This window comes from Anomaloglossus baeobatrachus, chromosome 2 (assembly GCF_048569485.1).
Source record: "Anomaloglossus baeobatrachus isolate aAnoBae1 chromosome 2, aAnoBae1.hap1, whole genome shotgun sequence".
Classification (NCBI taxonomy): Eukaryota; Metazoa; Chordata; class Amphibia; order Anura; family Aromobatidae; genus Anomaloglossus; species Anomaloglossus baeobatrachus.
Window position 1 is genome coordinate 585053042 of NC_134354.1, and position 18587 is coordinate 585071628.

Sequence of the window (18587 nt, forward strand, 5' to 3'; positions counted from 1 at the left end):
GTATAAAATGCACCGACTCCTAAAATATATAATAAATTGGGGACAGTAGTGTAATGTAGAATGTGCTGAATATTTTACTAAATAATAACATTTAGTATAATGCTTATATTTAAGTGACAAATGTATTGTAATACATGAACATGTGTATGTGAACATCAGACATTTAATTCTTTTTATGATACAATAATCAAGATATTTGGATAGAACATAAAATATATTTATTAGAATACAACTTTAGAACACAAAAAACTAATTGTAAATATGTAATACAATATGTAATATACAGTAGGTTACATATATAGCTTGTGTGTATTATATATTTTATATACACACAAGCTATATATGTAACCTACTGTATATTACATAGTGTATTACATATTTACAATTAGTTTTTTGTGTTCTAAAGTTGTATTCCAATAAATATATTTTATGTTCTATCCAAATATCTTGATTATTGTATCATAAAAATTATTAAATGTCTGATGTTCACATACACATGTTCATGTATTACAATAAATTTTTCACCTAACTATAAGCAATATATGTAGGAGTCGGAGTCGGTGCAAGAGAAATTGAGGAGTCGGAGTCGAAGGTTTGGTTTACCGACTCCACAGCCCTGGTGAGAGGGAGTAATAAAGCTGGAGTCTCTACGTGTGTCTGTGTATTTATTTCTGATAAAATTTTTTTCTCTCTGTGTGATGTCTTTTTTTTAACCCTTTATTGGAAATTCTTAATGGCTGTGTCAAACTTGGCCTGACATTAAGGATCTCGGGCTTTATATCAGCTGGTAAAACAAAGCTGGTATTAACCCCTTATTACACAGCGTGCCACCCGGCACCAGGGCAGCTGGTAGAGTTGGTACAGCTGGTCCAGCGCCAGAAGATGGCGCTTTTAAGAAAGCAACATTTTATGGGGTGGCTGCGGACTGCAATTGAAAGCAGGGGTGCCCAAAAAGCTTGGGATACCCTGTGCTGCGGATTCCAATCCCCAGCTGCCTAATTGTACCTGGCTGGACACAAAAATTGGGCGAAGCCCACGTCATTTTTTTATTTAATTATTTCATGAAATAATTAAAAAAAAAAAAGGGCTTCCCTATATTTTTGGTTCCCAACCGGGTACAAATAGGCAGCTGGGGGCCACGTCATTTTTTATAGTTTTGGGCAACAAAAAAATTAAAAAAAAAAAAAAAAAAAAAGCTTCCCTGGATTTTCCATTGCCAATGAAGGCACCAAGGAGCGTGGGTTAGCAGCCAGTGGCTGCTTGGGTTATCCTTAGCAATAGAAAATGAAGTGGGAGCCCACTTTTTATAATCATTAATCAGATCAGCTGACTCCAGTGTCGGCCGATTACTTGTTCTGTGTCCCGCTGCATCCATCGCAGCGTGTGCGGGCTGTGAGGTCAGCTGAGTTCGGTCGGCACTGGAGTCACCTGATCTGAACTCAGCGGACCTCACAGCCCGCACATGCTGTGATGGATGGATGGGACACAGAACACGTAATCGGCCAACACTGGAGTTAGCTGATCTGAACTCAGCTGAACTCCTGACTACACAGCCCACACACGGTCACACATGATCGGCAGCAGGCAGTGACTGCTGTTAACCTGCATCCATCACAGCATGTGCGGGCTGAGAGATCAGGAGTCAGCTGAAATTAAATAAATTCTGTGTCCCGCTACAGAAGGATCCGGTAAAACAACAATTGCGGTTGCATGCATTGCATGTACAATCCGCAGGATCCAGTCAGATGCGGTTTGCGTTTTTTGCCGACCGGCAAAAAAACACTGATGTGAAAGCAGCCTAAGTAGAGGACCGCACAGCACGAGCATGGCCATGCAGCAGGATGGAAGCAGCAGGGACTGAGCGCTAGGATGCAGCGGAGCACTGATACACTAGCCGGCGCTACGGGCAGTATGTATCAAGCACGGACTGTAAGAACTCATCCAGGTATATTTGATTCTGAAAGGCTCCAGCGTTTCAGAGAAAAAACATACTTAAAGCTGCCGAGGGCCAAGCGGCGCTGTAGACTACCCAAACAGGCGGGTCTCTAGTGACTTCTCCTTTCCCATTGCCTTGGTTTGAAACATCTGTGTTTAGATGCGCACATTCAGCCAGCGCCTAATAGTTGCTATACACGAATTGAGCAACATGTATCTGATGTCAGGTTCTCCTTAAGAGTGCATTTATTTATGCAACCAAATAATATACCGTATTTTTCGTATTATAAGACGCACTTTTCCTCCTAAAAATTTGGGAGGAAAATGAGGGGTGCGTCTTAAAATCTGACTATAGCTTAGCAGGAGGTAGAGAATTGGCGCGGGGGCTGTCTCTGCGGCGGGCCGGCCACCTCTCTGTGTGGGCAGAGGAAGCTGCAGGTGGCTGTGCGGCAGGTGTCCCATATGCTCTGGCTTCAAATGATGGCGCCCGGACACTGCGCGTACGCAGATAGAGCTCTCGGCTGAGAGCTCCATTTGCGCACGCGCCGCTCCGGGCACCATTTCTTCGAAGCCCAGACCACCGACAGAGTATCTGGGACACCTGCCTCCAGTGACTCCACTCCACCACCGCTGCCACCCCTCCTCTGGTAAGACAACACCGGAGTAGAAGATGGACCCCATTTTTTCTTTTTTTTTAGCTCTTAATTTGGAGTGCATCTTATAATCCTGTGTGTCTTATAAAACGAAAAATACGGTAGTTCTTTATGTTTAAGTTTAAAAGGAACCTGTCAGGTCCAATATGCACCCAGAACCACGAGCAGTTCTGGGTGCATGCTGCTAATCCCTGCCTAACTGTCCCTGTATACACTAGTACAAATCAAGATCTTTAGAAAAAGTATTGCTAAAGATCTTTTATCGTATGCTAATGAGCGCCGGGACTAGTCCCCTGGGCGTTAGTTCCCCTGGCTAGTCGTCCCATTAGCATGTTAGTATGCCCCTGTGGGTGTGCTAACATGCTAATGAATGTGCAATGTCAGAGGATGAACTCACTCACCTCTCTGCTGCCATCGCCACACGACTCTGGATTTCAGCTCAGTGCACATGACCCCGGAATTTCGGTCATGCGCACTACTTCACTTTGAATCCAAGACGTGTACACCCGGCTTCATAATGCGCATGATCGAAACTCTGGGGTCATGCACACTGAGCAGACGCCCAGCGACGCGCGGCGATGGCAGCAGAGAGGTGAGATCATCCTGTGTCGCTTCACATTCATTAGCACGCCCACAAGGGTGTACTAACATGCTAATAGGGTCACTAGCAAGGGAAGCAACGCCCTTGTGACTATTCCCCACGCTCATTAGCATAAGATAAAAGATCTTCAGAAATACTTTCTCTATAGATCCCTTCATCTATGCTAGTGTATACAGGGACAGTTAGGCTATGTGCGCACAGTGCGTTTTTCGCAGCGTTTTTGCGAGTTTTGCGGGTGCGTTTTTGGCCTCAAAACTGCAGGACTTTGCTTCCCCAGCAAAGTATATGAGTTTTCATTTTTGCTGTCCGCACACATCTGTTTTTTTTACCTGCGTTTTTGAGTTAAAACAAAAAATGGACATGTCAGTCCTTTCCTGCGTTTTTCTGCGTTTTCCGACCATGCAATGCATTTGAAAAACGCAGCAAAACGCAGAGATCAAAAACGCAGCCAAAAACGCACCAAATCGCGGTAAAAACGCGTGCGTTTTTTATGCGTTTTTTCGACGCAGGTGCATTTTTGTGCGTTTTTAGCGGCCAAAAACGCACAAAAACGCAGCGTCAAAAAGACGCAGTGTGCGAACCTAGCCTTAGGCAGGGATTAGGAATATGCACCCAGAACTGCTCGTGGCTCTGGGTGCATATAGCACCTGACAGGTTCCCTTTAAGCCTGAAAAAAATGTCAGTTTGTCCTTCAGTTGACTTGTCCAGATTATGGGTGACTTTAAAAAGGTAGAAAAAGTTATAAAATGATCCTTCTTTGTATGATTTTCTTTTAAATGACAAAGGCATTTTAACAGGGGTGTGCAGACTTAATATCCACAGTAGGTGGGTTTGGGTAAGAGGCATAATTTCGCAAGGGGGTAAGGATCATATTTCAGAACCCCTTTGGTCACATCTCATGGGACTTCTCGACTCAGAATGGCTGACCAATGTGTAAACTTCCAGTCCCAACATAGAGAGATAAAAGAAAAAAGAATAAAAGTAAATGACATTTTTCATACAAGTACAGTCCTAATCAGTTAAATAGAAGTTTTATTATGTGGAATACCCCTTTAAAGAACAGGTAAAGACCTAAATGGAGTCCCTCCAAGCAATGAAGGCATAAAGCAGCTTGGCTGAATTATTCCCAGCGGCACTTTTTAGAGGATAATGATGGTAATGGTGATAAATAAAAACAGACCACATGTTCTTCACTTCCTTCCTTTGTACTTATCTTGTCACAAGCAATCTATTTCAGTGTGAAGCTTGGCGTGAAGCAGCACCTATGTATCAGAATCAGTGTAAACATGTTCTGGTTCCTCCATGCCTATTATATTGCAAGTCATCATTAAAGGGAACCTGTCAGCAGAAATTTCGACTTAAACCTAACAGATTCCCCCTCTGCAGCTCCTGGGCTGCATTCTAGCAAGGTCCCTGTTAGTATTGTGGCCCCTTTCTGACCCAAAAAAAGAGTTTATATCGAGGTACCTTTTTGGCTTCTGATTCTCTAAATGTGTCACGGGGGCGGGCTGCCTGATGGCCGTTATTCTGCCCCCTGTTCCTGTATGCCGCCCCCATCGCCGATTTCTATACTTCTGGACGCTGCCCACTGCTCCAGCCATCCCCGCGCATGCCCAGTGCCCATCTCTCGGGGATGAGCACTGTGCCCAGTGTCACCGCTGGTGACGTGCGCGCAGGGTTTAGATTATGGGCGGTGCTGTGATGTTAATTACCAAGCAACCGCCCATAATCGCGGGACCGCGCATTCCCCCTCGGCCTGCTTTCTGCGCAAGCGCGCTGCAGCTGAACTCACGTCACCTCCTTCCCATCTTGCCCTGAGGCAGGAAATAGATGGGAGGAGCGCGGAGCAGTGACTACACCGATCAGGAGGAGTTCAGCTGCAGCGCGCTTGTGCAGAAAGAAGCAGGCCGAGGGGGAATGCGCGGTCCCGCGATTATGGGCGGTTGCTTGGTAATTAACATCACAGCACCGCCCATAATCTAAACCCTGCGCGCACGTCACCACCGGTGACACTGGGCACAGTGCTCATCCACGAGAGATGAGCACTGGGCATGCGCGGGGATGGCTGGAGCAGTGGGCGGCGTCCAGAAGTATAGAAATCGGCGATGGGGGCGGCATACAGGAACAGGGGGCAGAATAACGGCCATCAGGCTGCCCGCCCCCGTGACACATTTAGAGAATCAGAAGCCAAAAAGGTACCTCGATATAAACTCTTTTTTTGGGTCAGAAAGGGGCCACAATACTAACAGGGACCTTGCTAGAATGCAGCCCAGGAGCTGCAGAGGGGGAATCTGTTAGGTTTAAGTCGAAATTTCTGCTGACAGGTTCCCTTTAATTAACATTCAGCGATTCACAAGTATGTAACAGGCCAACTGCAATATCAGGCAAGAAATGCCAGCAACACTGGGATCTGCTGAAGCGCTCCATGGATATAAAGGAGAGGGTGGGACAGGACGATGACTGAAAACGCATGATATAGAGTATTTCTATAGAGGGAAGCCCCGTACTCTGCCCATGATGGGACAGACAGGGAGAGGGGTCATGTATGGACACAGGGTGCTGCATTGTCTATGCACATGGTGGAAGAGAGGTCACCAGGAAAAGGCGACAGCTCTGGGACAAAATCATCAATAAAGAACCTAAAAGCCATCTCAGGCCTCTTTCACACGTCCGTGAAAAACCACGCACGTTTTTCACGGACGTGTCAAAGGTGTGTTTTGCCCTTCGGGAGCCGTGTTTATGGCACATGTGTATTCTCCGTGATAACACACGGAGAACGGGAACTTTCTGCTCACCTGTCCCTGGTGTTGCTGTCCGTGGTGCTGATCTTCGGTCTCCGGTCCTGCCGACTCCCCGCTGCTGCTGCTTCCGGCCGCAGTGAAGTGAATATGCAATGAGCATAATGAGCGGCGGTCGGCAGCAAGTGACAGCAGCGGCAGAGACAGCAGGGCTGGAGAAGGTGAGTAAATACGTAATTACTTACCGGTAATGTGTTTTTTCTGAACCCATGACAGCACCACGAGAGAGGGGATCCGCCCTTCAAGGACAGGAAACCTCCAGGATTAAAAAGGGGCGTCACCTCTCCCCACATCAGTTGGTTACAGAGCCTGAAAGGACCTCCGGAAAAGGAACATTGTTATAACACAAAACTACCACCAACATACAGCCATGCGGAGAGAAGTGAAAAACCCCAGAACTATTAACACATCCACGCGCAGGGAGGGAATGTAAGGGTGCTGTCATGGGTTCAGAAAAAACACATTACCGGTAAGTAATTACGTATTTTTCCAGCACCCATGACAGCACCACGAGAGAATTACATAGACAGGAAACCTAGGGAGGGACCAAAGCGCGCAGAACCCTTCTCCCAAAGGTGAGGCCAGTAAATTATAAATCCATCTATAGTGCTTATAGAAGTGGAAAGTGAAGACCACGTGGTCACCACAGAACTGCACGACGTTAACTTCTGATCTTTCCGCCTAGGAAGATGCCATTGCTATTGGGAAGTGAGCTTTCAGACATCTCCCTAACACTGGCGTAGGCGACAGAATTGGCTTCTATGATCCACCCAGCCAAGGTAGATCTGGAGGCTTAGAGCCCCTTCCCATTACCCCAACAGAACAACAGGGACTAGTCCCTTCTCCAGGTACTGGTGACTGAGAGATATGCCAGAAGGCCACGTCTAACATTGAGGCAATGCCACCCTTCCTCCCCTGATCTTTCAGATTACCATACAGGTCGGAAGAATAATCTCTGGAGACCTATGAAGCTTGAAACTACCATCGGGAAGGAAGCTGGTATAGGTGGTCCCAGGACCACTCTATTCTCAAGAAACTGAGTAAAGGATGGAACTAAGATAGGGCTTGGATGTCACTAACCCTACAAGCTGCTGTTAAAACTTCCGAGAATAGATCCTTAAGATATATGTACTCTAAGGGTTCAAATATGGCTTGGTTAAAGCAGAGGATGAGAATCAGATCTCATGATGGAAAGGACAGACCACACTCAGGACTATCACTGGCGTGAAACGGGAATCCAGTGATCTCCCGCTAGGTCAGAATTTTGCAGGGCAGCTAGGGCCCACACGCGAACAGATAGCAGGATAATCGATAAGACTCAGTTCAGACCTCATCTGGAGGAACTCCAATACTAACGCAATTGGCGCTGGGTCATCTAGATTCGCCCCAACGGATGACAAGAAGGTTATCTCAGTACTGCAGTAGAGTTTAGCCTTAATTTTTGGTTTCTTGCATTGCATAAGAGCAGTGATCAGGCCAGGAGCAAACTCTCCGATACTTAGAAGTGACCATGTGAAGCCACGCTGTGATATGCCGCCCAGGATCGCTTCTGCCCTCTCCTCCCGTATTATCATCAGAACTGCTGGAAGGAGGACTATGGGAGGAAAAGCATAATCCAAGGTGGAAGTTCCATGTGATTAGCAGGGCGTCCACTGCCGTACAGTTCTCTTCGGATTATAAATAATGCTCTGCTCACCATTGCCATCAGTGATCAGGACCGAGAACCCCGTGATAGAGATATGCCATTATCGCTTGAATGTTAGAGGATGACGTATAATGACCAGTTAAGGTGGCTTTACACACTGCAACATCGCAAACGATATCGCCGCAACGTCACCGGCCTTGCAAAACCGGCGACGCAACAGCGACCTCCCCCGCGACATTGCAGTCTGCGAACACATCAGCGACCGGGCCCGTGCCGTGAAGTTGATGATCGCTACAAATCGTCCAGGACCATTCTTTGGTCCTTCGTTTCCCGCTGTGCAGCATGATCGCTAGAAAGTTTTCAGTGTGGAAAGGGGACTTTACAGCGACTGTGTTAGCGGCTTCCCTGTCAAAAAGCTGCTTTACAATGTCCCCAATGACTAACTAGGTCGTTCTGCAGGTCCGGATCGCTGTTCTGTCGTTGGCCAGGTTTGGCTGTTGGACATCTCACCAGCGACTCACCAGAGACGTTGTAGCGATCCCGGCCAGGTCGGGATCGCTGGTGGGATCGCTGAAAGTCTCAGTGTGTAAAGGGGCCCTAAGGGAATGCAGGAACTGATCCACTGCTGTTTCTACTGCAAGGAAGTTCCTGGTGTTTGGGGAAACATCGGTATCTCTTCCAGACCATACTCCCTGGACAAAATGACCTTGAAAATGGGTCCTTCAACCATGCTTTGGTGGCAAGCACCTTCGATACTCGGGTTATTCAAGGCATGCCATTCAAAAGTCCTCTGGATGCAGCCAACAATGCAGGGATTCACTGTGTTGGGCCGGAGAGTAACACACTTGTCCGGATGACCTCCGAGAATCACCTGATACTTCAGAATGTTCAACTGAAGGAATCCGGCTTGTACCAGGACCAAAAGCACCACCAAGATGCTGAATGTAAAGGAGCCTAAAAAGGGACATTGTGTCTCTGAGGAGTTCTCGGGACTGTTGTTGCCTGTGCCACTTGCACCTGGAGATTCTCTAGTTCAGACTCTAGAAGTTGGCAGTCTTGAGCTTTTGAATCTAAACACCCTCCTGCCTAAGTTCGGTACAATGTCGGGCAGAGCTGCCGATAACCATCTAGATACGGGATCTTAGAACCCTTTTCTCTCCTTAGAAGAGCTGTCACTTCAGATAGTCTTGTAAAGACCAACCCCAGACCAACGCAAGAGCTGGATACTGGAAATGTCTAATCTTCCCTTCCATATACAGGGCTACCCCGGGGAATTTCTGAACCCTGACGCATATCAGGATATGAGAACTACATTCTTCAGAGCTACCACTGCCATGTGACACCAGGAATTCAATGTTTCCCTGTGGATATCACTGACTCCATTCGAAGCTCTCTAAGTATTGAGAGTTTTCAGGTTTATTATTGTGCGAACCTTTGGAACGGAATCTGAGGCTAGAGTACAAAAAAGGGTTCGGGCCCATCGGTTTGAGGATATCCTCACTTAGGACAGAAGAAAAAAAAATTAGAAAGTTTCCTCCCCGGACCCAGGGGGAAGAGTCCCTGGGGGGACCCTCTGCGTATCCTTAAGGGTCTCATAAACATAAATGTGGCGCTTCCCTTGATTTCCTTCAGTCCGACCAACAAGGCTGATCTTCAGGTTTTTCAGCCAAAAACTCTTTCCCAAAGGTCTACTGAAGGCTGGACATGACGTGTACAGAACCCTTCTTTCTGTCGCCTGCTGCTCCTACAATATCATCCAGGACTGGGCCGAACAGAAATTCCCCTGGTCATTGGATAGGAAAAGTCACAGGGGTGAACACACCATTACATTGTTGCGCCGCCCAGGCACCTGTTATTAATACCAGTAGTAGCAACGCAGCCACAGTAGCCACTGCAAAGTCTCGATCTTGTCTGGATATCCCCCAGCCAGCACTTCAGCCAGAGGACCCTTCTGGCTGCGCCAGATAAGGCTGCGGATTCAGCTGACAGCCTGGGTGAGACAGCAAATGTGTCTGTAAGGAACGCTGCTACCCCACGTAAGAAAAGGAGATGAAGATACAATAATCTCTTCTTCTGTAAGCTGATCCCTAAGTTGGTCAGACTATACCGCCATCTTGATGTGCAGGTAGCTGCAATGGCTGATCATAGAACCCTAGCTGAAGGTTTCTAGCTTTTTTTTTTTTTTTTTTTTTTATTTGGGGGGGGGGGGGGGGGGGGGCATTTTCAGCATGAGAGTCCATAGAGGACCTGACTGTTTTTACTGGCTGCCCCGAATTTTCGATCGGAAGCATTGATGACCCCCTAAGTTGCTGTGACCTAGAAGGGAATGGATCCCAAAGATTCGTCCTCCCCCCTGGGAACCGTTTGAGTCCCCTGAACCAGGTCTGCATTTCATAAGGCTTTGACTCAAGTAGATAGGGATCCTAGTGAATCCCAGATCACAGCCCTCATCATGGACCTCAGGACCGAGGTAACTACGGGCTTAATCTGAGTCCGTTGAACACAGCACTGGCCAAGCTCTTTCGACCAGGTACTAGACAGCTCCCGTTTACAGAGAGCGCATTCCCTGTCTCTAGTTTTCATAGGTGCATTTCTGGGTCTGTCCTGAACCTGAAGGAACCAGATAAAAGGACCTCGGTACAAAGGGAACTTTCACGAAGAGCACTTAACACTCAGATGCCAAAAAAACAAAGAGGTGGAACAGGGTCGGAAGGAGGAGTGATGTCATTAGACAAATCCCTCTGAAGGCTCTCCAGAAGCTCCTTCCCAAGCGTATCTCACCAGAGTCAGAACACTGCTCCCCCGTCTGCGCTGAGGCCTGCTTTCCTGCTGCCTCTTCTGAGTGACCGCCTATGGCTGTGGCGGTAACAGCGGAGGCTGCTTCTGCTCCTCATCTATACTGCCGGAGGGCTAAGCCAGAGCATACCGATCAGCTCCATGGTTGCAGTGGTGTAAACACTCTCCGGGCACCCATAGTCCCAGCACTTCCGGGAAATGTCAGAAGCGCGTCATCCTTCTTGCGCATGTGCAGATGAGCACCCGTGTGGTGGCCGTCCATTCACAAGATGGCGCCACACTACATGCCACCGCCGCGAAAATACATATCCGGACAGCCACGCTGGATCGTACCCGTTACCCCATGCCCCACGGACTGACCGGGTAAGATGGTGGTCGCCACACACTGATGTCGCGTTTTGGCATCACTAACCATAGACAAAAACCCCCGTGGGCTGTAGTGGTGTGTCCTAATCCCTGATATCCGGCAGGACCACCACCAATCCTCCTCCCGTGGGGAGTCCTGAAGCAGGAGGATAGCGACGCTCACATGCACGGCCCCCATGGGTCTGCTGTGGCTTTCCCTCAGCAGCTCAACCAGCCGTGGCAGGACTCGTGCAGCTGCCAGTAACGACTGGCCAGGGCTGGAATGCTCTCACAGTCTGCGGCCGCGAGGACGCTGCAGCAAGTAATTGCAGCTTACCTGCTCCTTGCCGCCCGTTCCCAGGCCGACTTTACTAGGGGAGGGGGGGGGCTACCCGCGCTCAGACAGGACCCCCGTTGGTCTGCTGCGGAGCCAGAGCACTGCGGCCGACCGGCCCTTACCTGGTCCCCGTAGGCTCCACACCACTTCCGTGCCTCGCTGCCCGACATCAGCCCCCCGGGCCTGCCACGGCGGCACTGGAGGAGGGTGTTTTGCTCGCAGGTCGGACCCCCGTGGGTCTGCTGCGGCGTCTCCACAGCACCTCGGCCGGTCGCAGCAGGACCCGTGCCCTGCCAGGGCTGGAATCCTTATCTTCGGCCCACCAGGACCATCCTGAATCTTCCTGGAGGCTCCCTGTTCAAGGACAGGAAACCAACTGATGTGGGGAGAGGTGACGCCCCTTTTTAATCCTGGAGGTTTCCTGTCCTTGAAGGGCGGATCCCCTCTCTCGTGGTGCTGTCATGGGTGCTGGAAAAAGTTTTGTTATTTTTTTTCTCAGACACGTGTGTTTTCTCCGGCGCGTGTCACACAGAACACCTCCGTGTGACACCCGTGATGCCGTAGAAAAACGGACATGTCTACGTGTGGAGCACACAGGCACACGTATGCTCCACACGGACACACGGTCCATGACAGAATACGCACGTGAGCACAGACCCATTGATTTTAATTGGTCTACGTGTGCCCGTGTCTCCGGTACGTGAGGAAACAGACCAAACATGTGCCGGAGACATGGACGTGTGAAAGAGGCCTTAAAAATGGGAAAAATTCTCATCTTAAATGAGCAGTCAGGATTGCCTTGGAGAGAAGCCAGAAGGATAGCAAAGGACATAATTTGAGAGCTTAATGAAAGTACCGATGGGGGAGGGGCAAGCCAAATTCGTTATTTTTTTTAAACATTTTATTTGACGTCAACAGGTACACATCATGAAAAGAGAACATGTTGCTACATTCCATAAGTTTCTCAAGACCTTACAACATCATTTTCTTTTTTCATTGTCATAACAATTTCAGCTCCATAGAATCATCTTAACAATAATAGATCTTTTAACTTAAGAAACGGTTATATTGATTCACTTCAGTTGGTCCTTTGGATGCTCCCTATCTTCAGTGTCCCTACAATGTCTTCCAAATAATACCAAGACGTGTGTACAAATGCTTTAATTAACTGAGTGATTTCCGTCTGTGTGAAGCTTTGCTCAATAAGGTTCTCCACTTGTTGAAGACTCTTTTAGTGGACTTCTCTTATGTCCGAGTCCAGTTTGTCGTACATTGTTATCGCTTTTAGGGTATCTACTATTTCTGTGTTTCTCGGAGTCCGTCTTATCAGCCATTTCCTAAGTAGACATTTCTGTACTACAAGCAATACTACGTGTATTATATCGGGAATGTGAGCACTTGCTCCGTCAGTTTCCGTAGGGGTTTCTAAAGCAGAATTCTAATGACAAGCAATAGTCTGCAGACTGATGCCTAAACATGCCCCGGAGGACCCAGGGGGTACCTGGCGAGATGGAAAAGTGGTAACTTTAGCGGGCTGTGTAGCCCGAGTTCATATAAACGTGTGTCCTCTCGGGCCAATCACGTCCACAAACGGCAGATGTGAGTGTGCGAGAACAGCTCCGAGGACTCGTCCACACCGACCCCCATCCAAATGAAACCACAGAATGGGCAAGACTGCTGCGTGTTCCCTAAACAGAGCCAATATATATGGAAAATTGCTTACATGCAATGGGCCATTTTTTTATCGATTGGTACATGTGCGTATGGTGAGCATAAAGTCCCAAAATATGTTTTTAGGGAGCACCATATCACAAAACACAGTCCCATGCACTTAGCATACCGTATATAATAAGAGCTGTTCCACAAAACTAATGATGTCATAGGTGACCACTCACTTCATGAAGGAAAAAAATGGGTTTTCAGCCTCTGTTTGACAGGTATATATACCGCTTATTAAATTATAGGAAAGCTCCGCAGATAGGTCTATACTGAGGGTCACCAAATGCGTACAATGTGGTGCATGTTTTATTACAGCGGGTCCCTATGGGGACTCTGCAATCTCCAAATGGACCATAGCCACTGTAGGGTACCTGGCATTGGGCATAAGCTTTATCTGTACCTAGCCTTAGTAACACCAACATGAAATCGACAAAGGTAAGAATTCACAATTTGGGCAGAGGCTACAACCCTCACCACCTCCCTCAGCAAACTGGAGATCAGAGCCACCAGGTGACCCGGGGAGAACTCACAGGGGTTCTGTGGCTGGGACAGTAGTTTCTGGTTACAAAGTCCCTCTGGATAAGCTCAGCACAGGGTACCAGGCTGCTGGACCCCAAAATGAGCAATTGTAACCTGTGGATGAATTTAACAGCAAGTGGTTAATACTTTATAGTGTCACCACAGGTAAAAGGAAACATTACGCAGGTATATGATACATATACTGGTTACATAGAAATTAATCGGCTATCTGTAGACCACCTTGTCCTGAGAGACGTCCTTCATAGTCACTACATGCGCCAGAGAACAGATGAGGGTCTTAACGCAGTCTAGTGACACTTCACAGCAGAAAATGAAGCAGAGTTTAATGGGATAGCTTTGCAGCTTTCTGAATCCTAACAGTGGGTAATAGACACACAGTTAGGATTGAGCTCTGCTTGCTGGCTCCAGTGCTTGTCACATGACCATAAGTATGTGATTAGCATATGCCTACTACAGTCTAAGCTACATATTGCAATTTTCTATATAGACACGCTGATGAGACCCTAATCAGCAAAACTGCAAATTGCTACTTGTGATCACACAACCACCGTGACCAGCAACTACGGCTGACTCATAATGGTGTGTACATTACCCACTGTCAGAATTTAAGATTTTGGTAAGCTCCAGAGCCTGACAAAAATTTCACCAGGAGTGGACAAACCCTTTAAAGGGTTGTCCACTACTCGGACAACCCTTCTCAGTCCCCTTGTTTCCTCACAATTACACACTGGCCTCCAGTGTCAGCACTGGCTCTTCCTGCAGCCAATCAGCTCTGGCTTTGCGCTCCCCTCCTTCGGCTGTAGTTCACATCAGGAGAAAGTAGGCTAAGTTCACACTTCTGTTGTTTTGCATCAGTCACAAACCGTTGCCTTGAGGAATTACGGTATCCTGCTAAATATTTAGCAGGAATCTGTTTTTTCCCCCATAGGCTTCTATTAGCGACGGTCTGTGACTGATGGCCTTGCGCTGCATCCGCCGCGTGACGGATCAGCCATTTACTGACCGTCAGGAGGGAGTAGCGCTGACCAATGTTTTTTGGAGCGCCAAAAAAATGCACTCTGCAGGATTCCATCGCAATCCGTCAAGAGCTATAATGGAGGTCTATGGTGCTGGATTCCGCCGTAATCTGTCACACGACTAAATCCAGTTCTGGATTCTGTCATGCTCTACTGAGCATGCCCAGCATGCTTGGCACACCCATTGGACTGTCCCAAACACAAACAGATCACTACGGATCCGTCAAAAAACCTACGCACAGCGGATGTAACTGACGTGACGGATCAGAATTCCTGTGAAATAACACATACGTTGCGTCAGTTGACATATAAAAAACGACGGACCTGACGGATTTAAAACAACGGAAGAGTGAACTTAGCCTTAGACATAGCACTGCTCCATCACTTCCTGTGAATGTCTGATATGTCTGAAGGAGGGAAAGTGAAGCCAGCGCTAAAATGGCTGAATGGATCATGTGACAACAATGTCAAGTGATCCCCGGGAGAGCCGGTGTCATCCCAGAGGGGTGTGTGGATGTATAGATGAATAGATAAGATGGATGGATGGATAGAGAAAATAGACCTTTTTTAATGAGGATTTTTGTAGAAAAAAAATCTTGTTCAGCAACTCAAAGTGTTTTATTGATGCGGTGTTAGCCTGGTGGAGCGTCCGGAACGTCTCCCAGGCTGAAACACAGACAGATGTGGCTTTTTTTTTTTTTTTTTTTTAAGCTGAAAAAAAAAAAAGGTCACACAGTAAACAGTGTCATGTGCACCAGTCAGCTCCATTTCAATCAATGGGAAGCTTACTGAAACAGCATTCTCCTGACATGCAATTATTGTGTTTTCTGTAGATACTAAGCAATGTGTGAACTTTTCCTAACAGACAAATCCAGAGGAACAGTAACAGTCGTTTCTAGAACAGCTGAAAACTAGAAATGTATAGGACGCATACTGTTACACTGGAAGGAACGCCCGGTCACAGGTTATAGATAAGACGGTCCAAAGTGTAAGACGCGGTCCACCCTGCACTTCCCCGAACTAGAATACCTGGACTATGTTCACTGATCCCCAAGGAGAAGCCCATATTCCAAGCCCACGGCCGGGAGATGTACAAGGGCTGCACACTATGGCCACTTCCACGTGGCTTTACCACTGCCCGAGGTACAGGTGACCGGAGCCACAAGATACAGAGCTGCCATCAATCAACACACAGTCCTCATATAACAATATCCAGGGCATCCCAGAATACAACGGCCCTGGAGTCTGATACATAGGATAGGACAATGTGGCCTTCCCAGCGTTATTAACACCTTGTATCCCAGGCTTGATCTCTTTTCATGATATGGAAAGATACTGGTTTTAGTGGAGCCCTGGCCTTGTAAAGCCATAACCTAGAGATCACAGGCTCAAATGAGGATCCGCTACCAGTTTCCCAAAGTATCTATGACACTGCTGCACATTACATTGTCCTCTATTCTCCTGGGCATTCTACAGGCACCAAACCCAACGTCTCTCTACAACCATGTCCTAATGTCGCACATCCAATATACTCTATAAGCTTCAGGACAGCTGAGAGCCAAAATGGATTAGCCATATGCCACGTGATGGGAACCCTCCTAGCATGGCACTAGTAAGGACCAGGGTCCAATCTGTACAGATGTTACTAAAGAGTAAGAGTTCTTTCCATCCACCAGATGGGGCCACACTGTCCACCCTCCACTGCAGCCTACGAGAGGGCACAAGCTTGTCTAAGGGCCTCACTATAAAACCAAACCAATGCTAAGGCCCCTATAACACGTAGAGGTCAGACCATGTGAGGCACTATGGCTTATGGACAGTCTACGGCACGCTTCTGTGTCCCAGTAATCAGCAGAACAGAGGTCACTTATGATCGGCCCTCCGGAAAGAAAGTGTCCGTACTCCTGGCTCTCCACTGCAGAGGACTCGAGGCGCTGAAGTGAGAAATGCGCGTGTGGGTGCATACATACATACATACATGCATATACACACACACACATATACATACATGCATATACACACACACACATACATACACACACACATACATGCATATACACACACACAAACACACACATATACAAACACACATACACACACACACACACATACACACACATACACACACATAGCCGCATCTGCATCTTATCCGCGGAGTGAGTGCCACACACGGCACTCTGCCCATTTACAGTGCCGCCAGTATGACCGTACGGTACACCATGGCCTCCCCCGCCTGTGCCGGCTTCTCTCTCAGGCAGAATTCAGGTGTCAGTGCCCGCCGCTCACCAATGTTTGCTCCGTGCTTCAGTTTTCACCATCACCGACCCACAGACTGGTATAGAGAATTCTGCTCAGGAACTCAAATTAAAAACAGACTCAACAGTGCCATAGGCCATAACAGGGACGTGTCCTGTGAAAACCAGAACAAGTGACTGACGGAGCTGTGAATATGTCCGTACATACAGGCAGCAGACCAGACACGTGTGACCAGCGGGTCTCAGGATGGTACCAGAGATCACACCACAGCCCCTCTACTACTGGGTGACTGCCCACAGCCAATCTACAGCCCAGAGGGCACTGGCTCATCCCTATAGCCTGCCCCCTGTCAGCTGAGCAGAGCAGTGCGGTCACCTGTAGTAGAGACCCCAGGCTGCCTCCGTCCCCACACACAGACCCCATACACTGCCTCCGTCCCCAAGCGCAGACCCCATACGTTGCCTCCGTCCCCACGCGCACAACCCATACGTTGCCTCCGTCCCCACGCGCACAACCCATACTTTGCCTCCGTCCCCACGCGCACAACCCATACTTTGCCTCCGTCCCCACGCGCACAACCCATACGTTGCCTCCGTCCCCACGCGCACAACCCATACGTTGCCTCCGTCCCCACGCGCACAACCCATACGTTGCCTCCGTCCCCACGCGCACAACCCATACGTTGCCTCCGTCCCCACGCGCACAACCCATACGTTGCCTCCGTCCCCACGCGCACAACCCATACGTTGCCTCCGTCCCCAGGCGCACAACCCATACGTTGCCTCCGTGCCCACGCGCACAACCCATACGTTGCCTCCGTCCCCACGCGCACAACCCATACGTTGCCTCCGTCCCCACGCGCACAACCCATACTTTGCCTCCGTCCCCACGCGCACAACCCATACTTTGCCTCCGTCCCCACGCGCACAACCCATACGTTGCCTCCGTCCCCACGCGCACAACCCATACGTTGCCTCCGTCCCCACGCGCACAACCCATACGTTGCCTCCGTCCCCACGCGCACAACCCATACGTTGCCTCCGTCCCCACGCGCACAACCCATACGTTGCCTCCGTCCCCACGCGCACAACCCATACGTTGCCTCCGTCCCCACGCGCACAACCCATACGTTGCCTCCGTCCCCACGCGCACAACCCATACGTTGCCTCCGTGCCCACGCGCACAACCCATACGTTGCCTCCGTCCCCACGCGCACAACCCATACGTTGCCTCCGTCCCCACGCGCACAACCCATACGTTGCCTCCGTCCCCACGCGCACAACCCATACGTTGCCTCCGTCCCCACGCGCACAACCCATACGTTGCCTCCGTCCCCACGCGCACAACCCATACGTTGCCTCCGTCCCCACGCGCACAACCCATACGTTGCCTCCGTCCCCACGCGCACAACCCATACGTTGCCTCCGTCCCCACGCGCACAACCCATACGTTGCCTCCGTCCCCACGCGCACAACCCATACGTTGCCTCCGTCCCCACGCGCACAACCCATACGTTGCCTCCGTCCCCACGCACAGACCCCACACTGCCTCCGTCCCCACGCACAGACCCCACACTGCCTCCGTCCCCACGCGCTGCCTCTGTCCCAACGCACAGACCCCACACTGCCTCCGTCCCCACGCACAGACCCCACACTGCCTCCGTCCCCACGCACAGACCCCACACTGCCTCCGTCCCCACGCGCTGCTTCTGTCCCAACGCACAGACCCCACACTGCCTCCGTCCCCACGCGCTGCCTCTGTCCCAACGCACAGACCCCACACTGCCTCCGTCCCCACGCACAGACCCCACACTGCCTCCGTCCCTACGCACAGACCCCACACTGCCTCCGTCCCCACGCGCTGCCTCTGTCCCCACACAGCCTCTGTCCCCACGCACAGACCCCACACTGCCTCCGTCCCCACGCACAGACCCCAAACTGACTCTG

General features: G+C 49.4%; 1 protein-coding gene across 2 annotated transcripts in view; it reads right to left on the bottom strand.

Annotated features, from left to right (window-relative positions):
- Positions 1-18587, bottom strand: part of NDFIP2 (Nedd4 family interacting protein 2) — a 193789-nt gene that overhangs the window by 174739 nt on the left and 463 nt on the right. The gene's annotated exons all lie outside the window — the stretch shown is intronic.